The sequence below is a fragment of the Nomascus leucogenys genome, chromosome 18 (genome assembly GCF_006542625.1).
Source record: "Nomascus leucogenys isolate Asia chromosome 18, Asia_NLE_v1, whole genome shotgun sequence".
In the NCBI taxonomy this organism is placed as follows: Eukaryota; Metazoa; Chordata; class Mammalia; order Primates; family Hylobatidae; genus Nomascus; species Nomascus leucogenys.
In genome coordinates this window covers 65,581,460-65,595,959 of record NC_044398.1, presented here as the reverse complement: position 1 = coordinate 65,595,959, position 14,500 = coordinate 65,581,460, and the positions used below count along the sequence as shown (strand labels likewise).

The following is a 14,500-nucleotide window of genomic DNA, read 5'->3' as shown; positions in this document are numbered from 1 at the left end:
TTTGTGAGGAAGCACAGAGTATGATTCAGCAGAATTTAGGGCTTCCTTTTTAAGACACACACTCAAATATTTCTGCCGATGCGGCATGGAAAATGTGACTTATCTGAAGGTAGTTAGCAGCAAATACTATTCTGACATCTTCTGTTCATTTATCCTATTAGAAAAAAATCAGCATTCTTTCTTAAGTGAGACAACATATTTTTTTCTTTTTAATTAGAGCACGAGGACCAGGGCAGACCCAGAAGGCTGAGCAATAGCTAGAGCCATTACTATCCTGAGAGCTCTTCCCAGAGCATGGGCCTGTGACTACATTGAAGGGCGTTTGAATGTGTGGGCGTGCTTTGTGTGCCCTGGGCTAGACCTCACTAGGTCTAGCTTTTGTCTCACCAGCTTTTGTGGTTTGTTTTTCGCTCACCTGTGTGTGTTAGTGTCCAAGTCCCTCTTTATGAGAAACCTAGGCATCTGAGTTTTGACTGATCTTGATGGTGATTTGCATTTTACACTACTTTTATTTTTGACTAAATTTCCATGAAAAGATGAGGGATGATTGCCACTGTTTTACAAGTGAGGGAATAGGTACCTTGGGAGGGGGCTGCTGAGTTCTGTGAGCTCTGTGGGGTTTCTTGATAATCAGGATCCCATGCTGTATTGATTGATTGATTACTTGGTCTGAACCCTAGTCCATTTATTTTGAAGGTCAGCTGATGCAGATCTCTGGAAGTAAAATGGCATTCTGGAAGTGACTGACACATAACTTTGACCCACTGTTTGTAATTTTAAAGAAAATTCTCAGATATAACATATTCCATACTTTATCATTTTCTGCTCTTCTTCCTTGACCCTTCTCAAAACACCCGTTACGTCTGTATAATTGGTCAAATAGAAACTTGGACTGAGAGCTGTTTTGTGAAAGATTAAAATTACTATAGAGAGAATGACATTGATATAATAGAGGGCCTCAGTGGCAGGCCTGCTCAGTGGACATGCAGCCACATATGAAGGATATCAACTCGGGAAAATGACGTCAACCATAGTGTGGTAATTGGGTCAGTTTGAACCACCTGTGTTAAAAGAACAACTTTAGATAAATTTAAGGGTGTCACTGGGCAAGGAAGAAACAACTCTCAAATTGGGCAGCCATCAGAGTCACAGCAGATTCAGAATGACTCCACGGCTTCTAAGTGGTCAGGGAGAATTTATGGACAGAAAAAGGAAAGTGAGTACAGAAAATGGAAGCGAGGTGCAGAAACTGCCGGATTGGTTATAGCTCGGCCGTGGAGCTTTATTTGAGCGTGATTTGAATGGCTGTGAGTGGTCGAAATATGGCTGCCGGGACTGGCTGAGACTCAGCTATTGTTACGGAAGCACGTTCCTGAGTCAGGCTTCCAGTTTGCTTACTTACCAAATTAGGTTGTTCTTTGTACAGAAGAACTCAAGTATGTGAGCAGGGGGTTTTCAGGCCAGATTTTAGTTTGATTTAACAGATGTAAAGTTATAATGGCAAAAAAAGAAGCCTAGATAAATAGATTTGTTGTAGACCAAGACCTTTCTGGAGAAGAAAGTAGGCCAGAGCAACCATGCATTGCATTTTACTGACTCTAGGTAGTGGAAATATTTGCTTGATGTGGATGTAGGCTCCAGCTTTTATTTCAGCCCTGAATACACAGATCCTTGCTTTTCACATTTATGTACAACTTTATTTTTTTTTTTTTAGATGGAGTCTTGCTCTGTCGCCCAGGCTGGAGTGCAGTGGCGCGATCTCGGCTCACTGCAAGCTCCGCCTCCCGGGTTCACGCCATTCTCCTGCCTCAGCCTCCAGAGTGGCTGGGACTACAGGCACCCGCCACCGCGCCCGGCTAATTTTTTGTATCTTTAGTAGAGACAGGGTTTTACCCTGTTAGCCAGGATGGTCCCAATCTCCTGACCTCGTGATCCGCCTGCCTTGGGCTCCCAAAGTACTGGGATTATAGGCGTGAGCCACCGCGCCCGGCCTATGTGTAACATTTAACCTCTAAGCCCCACCCCCGAATTCCTTGGGCAATGACTCATCTTGTTTCTCTGGGCACCTTGGTATCATGAGTCAGTCTCATATTTGGGTAGAGACGTAGTCATTTAAATCCCGAGGACAGTCTTTGATAGCCAAAACTTCCCTGTCAATTCCTGACACCCAGAAATTAACTTCTAGTTAAAAATGGCTCTTAAAACACCCTGACCATTGTTCTTCTCTGGCAGCCAGTGCAGCCCTGCATACTTAACTGTGCCAAGAGAGTGTCAGCATCAGTGAAAACCTCCCAGGCCTGCGGGAGCTCAGGGCAGGGCTGCTTTGCACATAGCCAGTTTATATGCTTAGTGACTCCCCGTGAACTTGGCCGAATGCCAGAGATTCCAAATTTATTTGATTATTCAGGAGAACAGCCATGGTATGAGTCTGTATTTTCTTTTAATACAGTGAGGAGTGCTAAAATACTTTTCCTGAGACCATTCTATTGAGGCTGTAACCCCAGATTGTTTATATCACCGTCTGTTATGAAATTCCTGTATCCATGCTTCAGCCAGACTCTCCTCCCTGCCACAAAATGCCTCTTATCTGGGCCTTGCCCCTGCCCTGTGTTTAGACAGTGCTGCCCACCTATCTAAATCCACTCAGACTCTTTCATACTATCCACTTAAGATTCGTATAATCCCTCATTTAGCATTTGCTGTATACTACCTAGCATTGCTGATACTTTGTGATGTTTTCCAAACTTGATTATTGCTGAACATTGGGCAAATGATGAACAACTCATGGCCCATAGCCTACGAACCTTGTCTGATTTTGAGGTGGGATTCAAGATCTAAATTTAGTGCCTCAGTGAATCCTAAAAATGGTGAAATTAAAACCCAAAGAAGACTAAACTGAGGTCTGCTTTCCAGTGTTCTTCTGGCCAGATCTGTCATCAAATGTAGGTGGAGCAATCAATTTGGCTTGCCTGGCTAGTCATAAAAGCACTATTTCAAAATAAGTAGACCAAGGTATATTTCTTTGTGTTGAGCCTGCTGTTGTTAGTCTAGTTCTGGGGTTGGCATTTTTTTTTTGTTTTTTTTTTCAGTAAAAGGTCAGATAATAAATATTTAGGCTTTGTAGGTCACATACTCTTTTTTGAAAAAAACAAAAACAAAAATAACTCCTTAAAAATGTTCTTAGCTTGCAAGCCGACCCCTTGACTCTAGCTTAAAATGGAAAAAAGCCCCTCTTACTTTATTAATACAATATTCAGAGGCTATGAGACAATAACATTTTACAGTTAGGTGTTAACAAGATTAGTTAAGGAAAGGCAAAATCAAATAAAACAGCTTCAAAAAATATCTCATTCAACAATTATTTATTTTAAAGGTGAGATATTCTAATTAGATCCTTTAATGGAAGTTAAATGTTTCAGAAATTTCAACCAAAAATGGTTATATCCTTCCTGTCTTAGTTTGGGCTGCTATAACCAATTGCAGCAGACTGGGTGGTTTATAAAAAAACAAATTTCTCAGTCTGGAAGCTGGAAGTCTAAGATTAGGGTGCCAGCACAGTTGGGTAATGGTGGGGCCTTCTTCCAGGTTGTAGAATGTCCTCACACAGTGTAAGGGGCAAGGGAGCTCCCCTGGATCTCTTATTAGTTCATTAATCCCTTTCATGAGGGTTAACCCCTTACAACCTAATCACCCACAAAAGTCCTATTTTCCTAATCCCATTGCCTTGTGGGGGTTAGGCATTCAGTATACAAATTTTGGGGTAACACAAATATCCAGGCAATAGCACCACCCTTCAGTGACAGTGAAAGAATGAAAGAATGCCTAAGTAGTATCACAGATGTTGAATTTTCTAGTTTTTTTAATATTAATTTTTACACAAAAGAAAAAATGGGCATACCTTGTAATTTGTTCCTGATGTGGCTCTGTGTAATGAACAGTCTTCCGTTTGTTTTGACCAGGTCTTCTTTGTGCACTTTATAAAACTATCGTGAGGCTCTTCACAAGTGGAGCCACACGTTTTGGAGTGTTGGTTTATTAGTCTGTTTTCATGCTGCTGATAAAGACATACCCAAGACTGGGCAATTTATGCAAGAAAGAGGTTTAATTGGACTCCCAGTTCCACGTGGCTTAGGAGGCCTCACAAGCATGGCAAAAGGCAAGAAGGAGCAAGTTACATCTTACGTGGATGGCGGGAGGCAGAGAGAGCTTGTGCAGGGAAACTCCACCTTATAAAGCCATCAGATCTCGTGAGACTTACTATCACAAGAAGAGCATGGGAAAGACTTGCCCCCATGATTCAATTACCTCCCACTGGGTGCCTCCCACAACATATGGGAATTCAAGATGAGATTTGGGTGGGGACACAGCCAAGCCATATCATTTGGGATTAGGAGGAAGGCCTCTGCGCTTCTCAGTGAAGCATTTGCTGCCTGCAGGTGGAATGGCCAGCTTTCTGCAACCCTCCTTTCTGGGCTTGAACACCTGGTTATATTGAGCAATGTGATGCTTGGTGTCCTTATTGCTCTAAGAAATAGGGAATTGCTTGTATGAATCTCTAGTAATATCCCAGCTAAGAAGCCTTTTTTTTTTTTTTTTTTTTTTTTTCTGAGACAGAGTCTTGCTCTGTCACCCAGGCTGGAGTGCAGTGGCGTCATCACGGCTCACTGCAACCTCTGCCTCCTGGGTTCAAGCAGTTCTCCTGTCTCAGCCTCCCAAGTAGCTGGGACTACAGGCACATGCTATAGTAGAAAGAGACAGGGAGGAATAGAAATAGCCTAACTGTGGTTTCCTTCTGAGGCCTCAGGGTTGCCATATGTTGTGTTCCTGTGGTATCTGTATATCCAGCCCATTTTAATAGATGAAAATGGGGAAGGGAGGAGTGTGAAGGTCAGGCGAAGAATATGATGTATCTTTGTTTTTCCTATTAACCTTCATTTAAAATTTGTGTGTCCTGGAAACCCATGTCTCTTCCTTTCCAGTTCTGGAGTTGTGTTCCTGTACATTACAGCAGGGTTCACACTAGTGGCACACTCAAGTGTTCTTTTGATAAATGACATTTACTCTTGATGTATTTCAGGACAGCCTCCAAATTTGGGAGCAGAGACTATAAATACTAGAAATAGTCATCCTTTTTAATCAAGGAAGGAAAGCATTTTTTGGTATGGGCAGCTGACTGGAGATTCTCCTGCATCCATTCTCCCTGTTCCAGGTGATCTCTTGTATTAATACCCTTTAAAAAGCCCAGTTACCACTGCACATCTCCCTCAGCATAGTTCCCTGGATTAGGCCCCCTTTTCTGCCTTTCTCTGGTGGCTGGACTAATTTATATTCCGAGCCGCAGTGTAGAAGAGTTCCTTTTCTCTGCATCCTCACCAGCATCTCTTAATGTTTTTTTTGGTCTTTTTAATAATGGCCATTCTAACTGGGGTAAGATTGTGGTTTTGACTTGCATTTTCCTGGTTAGTGATATTGAGAATTTTTTCATATACCTATTGGCCATTTGTACATCTTCTTTTGAGAATTGTCTATTTATGCCCCATGCCCACTTTTCAATGGGAGTATTTGGTTTTCTGCCGTTGAGTTGTTTGAGTTCCTTATATGTCCTGGATATTGGCTCCTTGCTGGATAAATACTTGGCAAATATTTTCTCCCATTCAACAGACTGTCTCTTTATTCTCCTGATTGTTTCCTTTGCTGTGCAGGTTTTTAGTTTAATATAATCCCATTTGTCTATTTTTGTTTTTGTTGCCTCTGTGTTCAAGGTCTTAGCCATAAAATCTTTGCCCAGACCAACATCCTGAAGCGTTTCCCCTATGTTTTCTTCTATGAGTTTTATCGTTTCAGGTCTTACATATTTAAGTCTGTAATCCGACTTACTTGAGAGATAGGGGTACAATTTCATTCTTCTGCATATGGATATCCAATTTTCCCAGCACCATTTATTGACGGGACTGTCTCTATTGTATGTTCTTGGCGCCTCTGTCAAAAGCCAGTTGGCTGTAAATACGTGGATTTATTTCTGGAATCTCTATTCTGTTTCATTGGTTGCCGAGGAGTCTGTTTTTATACCAATACTGTGCTGTTTTGGTTACTATAGCCTTGTAACATGAAGTCAGGTAGTGCGATGCCACTAAGCTTTTTTTCATTTTGCTCAGGATTACTTTGGCTACTCTGGCTCTTTTTTAATTCTGTATGAATTTTAGGATTTTTTTTTTTCTATTTCTGTGCAGAATGTCATTGGTGTTTTGACAGGGGTTGCATTGAATTTGTAGATTGCTTTGGGTAGTTTGGTCATTTTAACTATATTCTTCTGATCCTTATGCGTGGGATATCTTTCCACCTGTTTCTCTCTTCTGCATTTTCTTTCACCAGTGTTTTGCAGTCTCCTTTGTAGAGTTCTCTCACCTCCTTGGTTAAATAGATCCCTTGGTGTCTTTTTTTTTTTTTCTTCTGCGTCTTTTTTTGTAGCTATTGTTAATGGGATTGCTCTCTTGATTTTTTTTTTTTTTTTTTTGAGACAGAGCTTGCTCAGTCACTCGCCCAGGCTGGAGTGCAGTGGTGTGATCTCGGCTCACTGTAACCTCCACCTCCCAAGTTCAAGCTATTCTCCTGCCTCAGCCTTCCCAGTAGCTAGGATTTCAGGCATGCAACTGGCTAATTCTTGTATTTTTAGTAAAGACAGGGTTTCACCATGTTGGCCAGGCTGGTTTTGAACTCCTGACCTCAAGTGATCCACCTGCCTTGGCCTTCCAAAGTGCTGGGATTACAGGTGTGAGCCACAATGCCGGGCCTGACCTCTTGATTTCTCTCTCTGCTAATTCACTATTGTTGCATAGGAATGCTAGAGATTGGCGGGCATGGTGCCTCACGCCTGTAATCCCAGCACTTTGGGAGGACGAGGTGGGCAAATCATGAGGTCAGGAGATCAAGACCATCCTGGCTAACAGTGAAACCGTCTCTGTTGGAAATGGAAAAAATTAGCCAGGCGTGGTGGCACGCGCCTGTAGTCCCAGCTACTTGGGAGGCTGAGGCAGGAGAATTGCTTGAACCTGGGAGGTGGAAGTTGCAGTGAGCCAAGATGGTGTCACTGCACTCCAGCCTGGGTGACAGAACAAGACTCAGTCAAAAAAAAAAAAAAAAAAGCTAGAGATTTTTATATGTTGATTTTGTATCCTTTAACTTTACTGAATTTATCAGATCTAAGAGTTTTTTGGTAGAGTCTTTAGGTTTTTCTACATATAAGATCATATTGTCTGCAAAGACAGACAGTTTGATTTCCTGTTATACAACTTGGATGCCTTTATTTCTTTTCTTTTTTTCTTTTCGAGACTGGGTCTCCCTGTCACCCAGGCTGGAGTGCAGTGACACGATCTCAGCTCACTGCAACCTCATTGTCCTGGGCTTAAGCAGTGATCCTCCCACCTCAGCTTCCCAAATAGCTGGGACCACAGGCGCATGCCACCAAGCCTGGCTAATTTTTTGTATTTTTTTTTTTTTGTAGAGATGGGGTGTCGCCATGTTGCCCAGGCTGTTTTGAACTCCTGACCTCAGGTGACCTGCCTGCCTTGACCTTCCAAAGTGCTGGGATTACAGGTGTGAGCCACCACACCTGGCCCCCTTGTTTCTTCTTCTTGCCTCATTGCTCAGGGTTAGGTCTTCACTGCTACGCTGAATAGGAGGGGCAAAGTAGGCATCCTTGTCTTATTCCAGTTCTTAGAGGAAAGGCTTTCAGCTTTTCCCCGTTTAGGATGGCATTAGTTGTGTGTTTATATAACATTTATCATGTTGAGTTATGTCCCCTTCATGCATAGTTTCTGTGGAGAGTTTTTTTTAAATCATGAAGGGATGTTGAATATTATTAAAAGACTTTCATCACATTTGAATGTGATGTGTCACATTTATTGATTTGCCTATGTTGAAACCTCCTTGCACCCCTGGGATAAATCACACTTGATCGTGGCATAATATCTTTTTGATGTGTTGTTGAATTAGGCTGGCTAGCATTTTGTTGAGGATTTTTGCATCTGTGTTCATCAGGGATATTGGCTTATGGCTTTCTTATGTTGCATCCTTGTCTGTTTTTTTGTATCAGGGTAATGCTCACCTCACGAAATGAGTTAGGGAGAATTCCCTTCTTTTCAATTTTTTGGAATAGTTAGAGGAGAATGGGTGTTTTTCTTTGTAAGTATGGTAGAATTCAATAATAAAGCCATTTGGTCCTGGATTGGGACCAAATGGGAGACATTTTATTACTGATTGAATCTCATTACTCATTATTGGTCTGTTCAGGTTTTCTATTTCTTCCTGATTCAATCTTGGAAGATTCTATGTATCCAGGAATTGATCCATTTATTCTAGGCTTTCCAGTTCATGCACAGTGCTTAGCAATAGTTTCTGATAGCCAGGCATGGTAGCTTATGCCTGTAGTCCCAGGACTTTGAGAAGCCGAGGTGGGAGATCCTTTGAGGCCATGAGTTCAAGACCAGCCTGGGCAACATAGCAAGACCTTGTCTCTACCAAAAAAAAAAAAAATAAGAAAAATTATTCAGGCATACTGGCATGCTCTGTAGTCCCAGTTATTCAGGAGACTGAGACGGGAGGATCACTTGAACCCAGGAGGCTGAGGTTACCACTGTAACACGCCACTGTGCCCCAGACTGGGTGACAGTGAGACCCTATCTCCAAATAGATGATTGGAGATAGTCTCAGATGTTCTTTTGTATTTCTGTGTTATCAGTTGTAATGTCTTTTCATTTCTGAATTTATTTGGGTTTTCTTTTTCTCTTGTCGATTTTGTTTATCTTTTCATAAAAGCAACTTTGTTGATCCTTTGTACTTCTAAAAGTTCATTTTATTTAGTTCTGCTCTGCTCTTTAGTATTTTTCTTCCACCAATTTTAGGTTTGTTCTTGTTTTTCTACTACCTTGAGTTGCATTGTTATTTACTTGAAATCTTTCTAGATTTTTGATGTAGGCATTTATTGGTATTAATTTACCCCCTAGCATTGTTTTTGGGTTTCAGTATGTCCTGCCTCTATTTTCATTTGTTTCAAGAAATTTTTTTATTTCCTTCTTAATTTCTTCCCTGACCCAGTGGTCATTCAGGAGCACGTTATTTAATTTTCATGCATTTGTACAATTTCCCAAGTTCCTCATTAATTTCCAGTTTTATTCCATCACGATCTGAGAATAGTTTGGCTGGTGGGGTTTATTTTTCTTTCAGCACATTCAATACATCATCCCATTTTCTCCTAGCCTGTAAGGTGGCTGCTGAGAAATTCACTGTTAGTCTGATAGGTGTTCCCTTTCTAAGTGACTTGATACTTTTCTATTGCTGTTTTATTCTCTGATGCTTGACAGTTTGACTGTAATATGCCATGAATTTTTGAATTGCATCTATTTGGGGTTTTCTAAGCTTCCTGTGCCTGGATGTCTAAATCTCTTGCTAGACTTGGGAAGTTTTCGGGTATTACTTAATCAGATAGGTTTCCTATCCCTTTTATTTTTGTTTTCTGAGACACCAAAAATTTGAATATTTGATGACTTTATGGTGTCACATATGTCACATAGCTGTTGCTCATTCTTTATTTTTGTCTGGGTTAAAAAGACCTGTTTTTTGAAGTTCTAAAGTTCTGCTTGATACAGTCTATTGTTGAAACTGTTGGATCTATTTTATATTTCATTCAATGAATTCTTCAATTTCAGAATTTTTTTTATATCTATGTCTTTGGGAATTTTCTCATTCATATCCTAAATGGTTTCTCTGATTTCTTTGTATTATTTTTCTGATTTCTGTTTTCTTGTATCTCACTGAGCTTTTTCAATTTTTTGAATCATTATTTTGAATTCTTTTTCTGAGATTTCACACATTTCTTCATTGGAATCTGTTGCTGGAAAATTACTGTGTTCCTTTGGAAGTGTCATATTTCCTTCTTTATGTTTCTTGAATCCATATTTTGGTATCTGTACATCTGGCTTAACAGTCACTTCTTCCAATTTTTTGAATTTGCCTTCATAGGGGAGGATATTTTCCTTAAGATGTATCTGTGGTGTTGGTCGGGTAGATCACTTTGGCTTTGATTCCAGATGCATGCAATAGTGTAGTCTCAGTATGATTTCTTTGGCTGTAAACAGTATCAGTTGTGTGTGATTTCCTCAGTGGCTTAAGGTGCAGTTTTTAGTTGCTGCAATGAAGCATTTGCTGGAGATGGGAACATCAGGTGGGCCCATCCTCAAGCCCCAGGAGTGGCAACAGCAGGCTGAGCATGCCTGTCCTTGGGCCCTGGGGCAGTGTATGTTGGCACTGATGTTAGAGGGTCCAGGTGGGCTGATTCTTGGGCCTCCAGGAAGCTTGCTTGGATGCCAGCAGTAGCACGGTGGGAATGTCCTTGGGCTTGCTGCCCATGGACAGCAGGTGTGGTGCGGGCAGTGGCAGGACAACCCTCTGATTCCCAAGTGGTTTGTACTGGTGTTGGTGGTGACCGTGATGGGCTGGGTGGCTAGTCCCCAAGCCCATGGGTGGTGCATGTGGGTGGTGGTAGCAGCAGGTTGGATGGTCCCTTCCTGAGGCCTCTGGGAGGAGTGCTCAGGTGTTAATGATAGGTGCACCCTCCAACACCTGATGGTGTGCTTGGGCACAGGGGTAGGTGGAGCCGGGCTGGATAGGTCCCTCAGTGGTGTGTATAGGGCTTGGCTGTGGTAGGTAGGGATGTTTTTGTGTGGCAGCAGCCATAAACAGGTGGGTTGGGAGCATGCAGTTTGGCCCCAGATGGTATCTGCAAGGCAGGGTAGCCTGTAATCAGGCTTGACAATGCACAGTGGCTCTGCTGGCTCACTGCCAGTAGCTTGTATACTTTGGCCCTGCGGCAGCACCCAGCTGTGGGTGTGGGACTTTAATGGGGCTTCAGAGATGTGGATATGCAGGGTCTGTTGGGCCTCAGGGAATGATGCAGTCTGCTGGGGGCGGGGCTCTCAAAATGGTGCCCTGCTGTAGCTGCTTAGGACTCGGGGGGATGAGCTCCCTCTCTGGAGCAGTGCCATCATGCAGTCCCCAAGTTCCCTGTTTGTGTGGGTTGAAGGTTTCTTCCATGGCTGGGATTGCAGGACTTCACAATGGGAATGTGGATGCGGACTGTTGGGGGTCACTTACCCTTCTCCAGCATGGGGAAGCCTCCCCAACCAATCCTTGCCAGGTACCCTGCCTTGCTTCCCTCTCCTTGCCTCAGGTGTTTCCTGTCATTTTGGTGTTAAATTCCAGCATTCTCTCTTAGGTGATCTATTCAAAGTGTGATTTATCTACTTCTGTTTTGCTGGTTCTTCAAGCAGAAAGCAAGTACCAGGGGCACTTTAGTCAGCCATCTTGAAACCCACTCCATTGTTTTCTACTAAACGGCTTGCTGTCCTCGACCATAGCTTTTGCTTCCTCCTAACTTTAGTTTGCAGATAACCTATTATGTACCCATTAGGCATCCTTCCTACTACTTTTGAAATTAGAGAAACGCCTTCATACTTCTGGTATAAATTCCAGAGACAAAATACAGCCCAGCAGATCTCTGGGTGACGCCTAGTGTAAGTCATCTAGTCAGTGCAGGGAGATGTGGGTATGCAAGGAAAAGGCAGGGCTATGTGGTCCAAATAGGACTGACTGTGAATGGGCAATTCCACCTAGAAGGGGAATTTAAAAGTAATCATGTTGCTGCTGAGCCTGTCTGGTACCACACACTGTATTGGACATAGAGCTCTGTAAGTTCTTACTCTTAAAAGAGAAGTAACTGAATGCCTTACCTAGAATGGGTTTAATAGATAAGGTTGGCAAATGGCATGTATGGGGAGGAGAGAAGAGTGGAATCTGCAAAGGAAGGAACCTATACAGCCTTTTTACTATTAGCCTTGGCATTGAAGCATGAGCTTATGTCCCCTGTATCTAGTTCTAATAGAACAGTACTGAGAAGCTTCAGACATTCAACTTTTCAGTGGCAATGAGGGAAAGCTAAAGGAATGGACTTTCTTTTAAAGGAAATCATGTCAAGTGTTTGCTTTGCCCAGAATCAAAGCAGAGCCACCAGAAAGACACTACCTTTTAGCTTTGTTGAACTTAACTCATATAGGAAACTTTTGCCAGCAAGGTGGGAGGGGAAAAGCCAGTCTGGATTTCTGGGCATGTCAGCTGTGGAATTCAAGTTGACTCAAGGTCTGAGAAATTCAGGGTGTCCACTTTCTTGAGCTCTACAGAAATGGAAGTCTTCCCAGAGCTACACCGAGTACCCTGACCCAGGGAAACACAGTATGGGCACATAGGAGGCACACTCAGGCCATGACTGTTTGTCACTAGAGAAGCCAAAGCCTAGAGCACAAGGTTAGGTACAGAACCACAACTGGGGAGTCCCAGAATTCTCACGGTGAAATAATTTCTGGGTCCATGATCAGAGTTTCACTGATGGGGGAAACCTCTATTCTTGGGTAGATGTGCAAGGAGAAAAACAGCTATTTATGGGGGAAAGACTTCACTTAAAAGTGTTAGAGCGAGCTGGGTGTGGTGGCTCATACCTGTAATCCCAGCACTTTGGGAGGCTGAAGTGGGTGGATCGCCTGAGGTCAGGAGTTTTGAGACCAGCCTGGCCAACACAGTGAAACATCGTCTCTACTAAAAATACAGAAAATTACCTGGGCATGGTGGCGAGTGCCTGTAATCCCAGCTACTCGGGAGGCTGAGGCAGGAGGATCGCTTGAACCCGGGAGGCGGAGGTTGCAGTGAGCTGAGATCACACCATTGCACTCCAGCCTGGGCAATAAGAGCGAAACTCCGTTCCCCACTCTCCCCTCCCACATTCCCTCCCCCCCCAAAGAAGTGTTGGAGCTTAGTTGATTACTGATAATGTAAGTAAATGTTAATTCTTTTCACTGGCATGTTGGGGAAGAAATCTGGAGAAAATAATGTTCAATATGAGTTTGCAGGCTACCTACAGTGAAAGTCAGGGTTCTTTAGAATGGAAATATTGCTACAGGGATTTTAGAATCTTAAAAGAGGAAAGATCTTGAAGTCCTAGCTCTGAGTTTCCTTCAGGTTGGAAGTAGCATGGGACTAGCTTAAGTCCATTCTAGAGTTGCTGTTTTTGATTTTACTACTTACTTTTTTCACAGCTTGAACAACAAACAAAAATAAGGATTCTGCAGAAAGCCAGTGGTAAACTAGCTGATGAGTCACTCAGTTAAACAGCTGGTGTGCTCTTTTAGAACTAGATGGTTTATACTAAGTACTTGATAAAATTAGATATGCCCTGGATCTTTGCCAGCTCTTGGGGACTGAACACCCATGGCAGTGCCCAGAGAGCTGGGAACGGATTTGTGTCATCTATTTTAAACAGGCAGTGTCTGTGGGGAGATCTATGTATATTGTTTTCTAAGGACTGCATTTAATTAAGTCTACGAGTCATGTATTATTGAACAGAATTTTAAAGGGAATGTTAAAAATTATATCGTTGTTGGATAGAAATTAGGTAGTTTTCTCTCTTTTTTTTAAATGAGAGCAGACTCCCTAAATCATTCCTACATAAAATCTTCAGGGATGCACCCAAAGTCAAAGGCAGACTGACATGAGAAAGGGGAATTTCTTAGGTCTCATTAGTGTACAGAAAAGTCATAGAACTTAAAGGGGATACAGGTACTGTTGAAAGAATACACTTCTTTGCTGGATCATAACTAAACTACAACCTGTATTACTTGCAAATACAGATTATTTAGTCTCAGTTGCCTTGTTAAACAATTTGAGGGTAGAAGAGCTCTCTTGGTGAATTAATCAAATAGTCCCTAGATAGGCCCAGAGCAATAGCAACCTGTGCCCAGAATGCTAGCACTTTATCCCAAGACTCAGAGCTAATGACGATACTGGGTCAGGCATGGTGGTGCATGTCTGTAATCCCAGCACCTTGGGAGGCCAGTGCAGGCGGGTTACTTGAGATGAGGAGTTTGAGACCAGCCTGGGCAACATAGTAAGACCCTCATCTCTACAAAAAATAAAAAACAATTAGCTGGGCTCAGTGGCATGTACCTATAGTCCCAGCTACTTGGGAAGCTGACATGGAAGGATTGCTTGAGCCCAGGAGTTTGAGGCTGCAGTGAGCTATGACTGACTACACCACCACTACACTCCAGTCTGGACAACAGAGCAAGGCCCCATTTCTTTTTAAGGAAAACAATAAAAAAACCAATGGCAGCACTGGTCTTGACTATCAGAATTATAACCCAAATTGCAAGGGGAGGAACTGTCCCTGAAATCCTGTTTAGAATGCCATAAACAAGGAAACAAACACCTGTTTGTATACAGTTTGAAGGGTGGTACAGCTAGACTGGCAATAGATTCTTCTGAACAAGTTAGTAGGGCAATAGTTTTGTTTCTTTAAAGGATTAACATTTAGGCATTAATGCATACGTGAATGTTTGCCTAGAAGTCCTGTTCTCTATATAATAATACTTTGATAATCATTTTAAATGCCAACCCTTAA

The 14,500-nt window shown here is 42.4% G+C and overlaps 1 protein-coding gene across 3 annotated transcripts in view; it reads left to right on the top strand.

The window, feature by feature from the left end:
- The window catches only part of PLPP1 (phospholipid phosphatase 1), a 112,546-nt gene that overhangs the window by 96,788 nt on the left and 1,258 nt on the right, over positions 1–14,500 (top strand). The gene's annotated exons all lie outside the window — the stretch shown is intronic.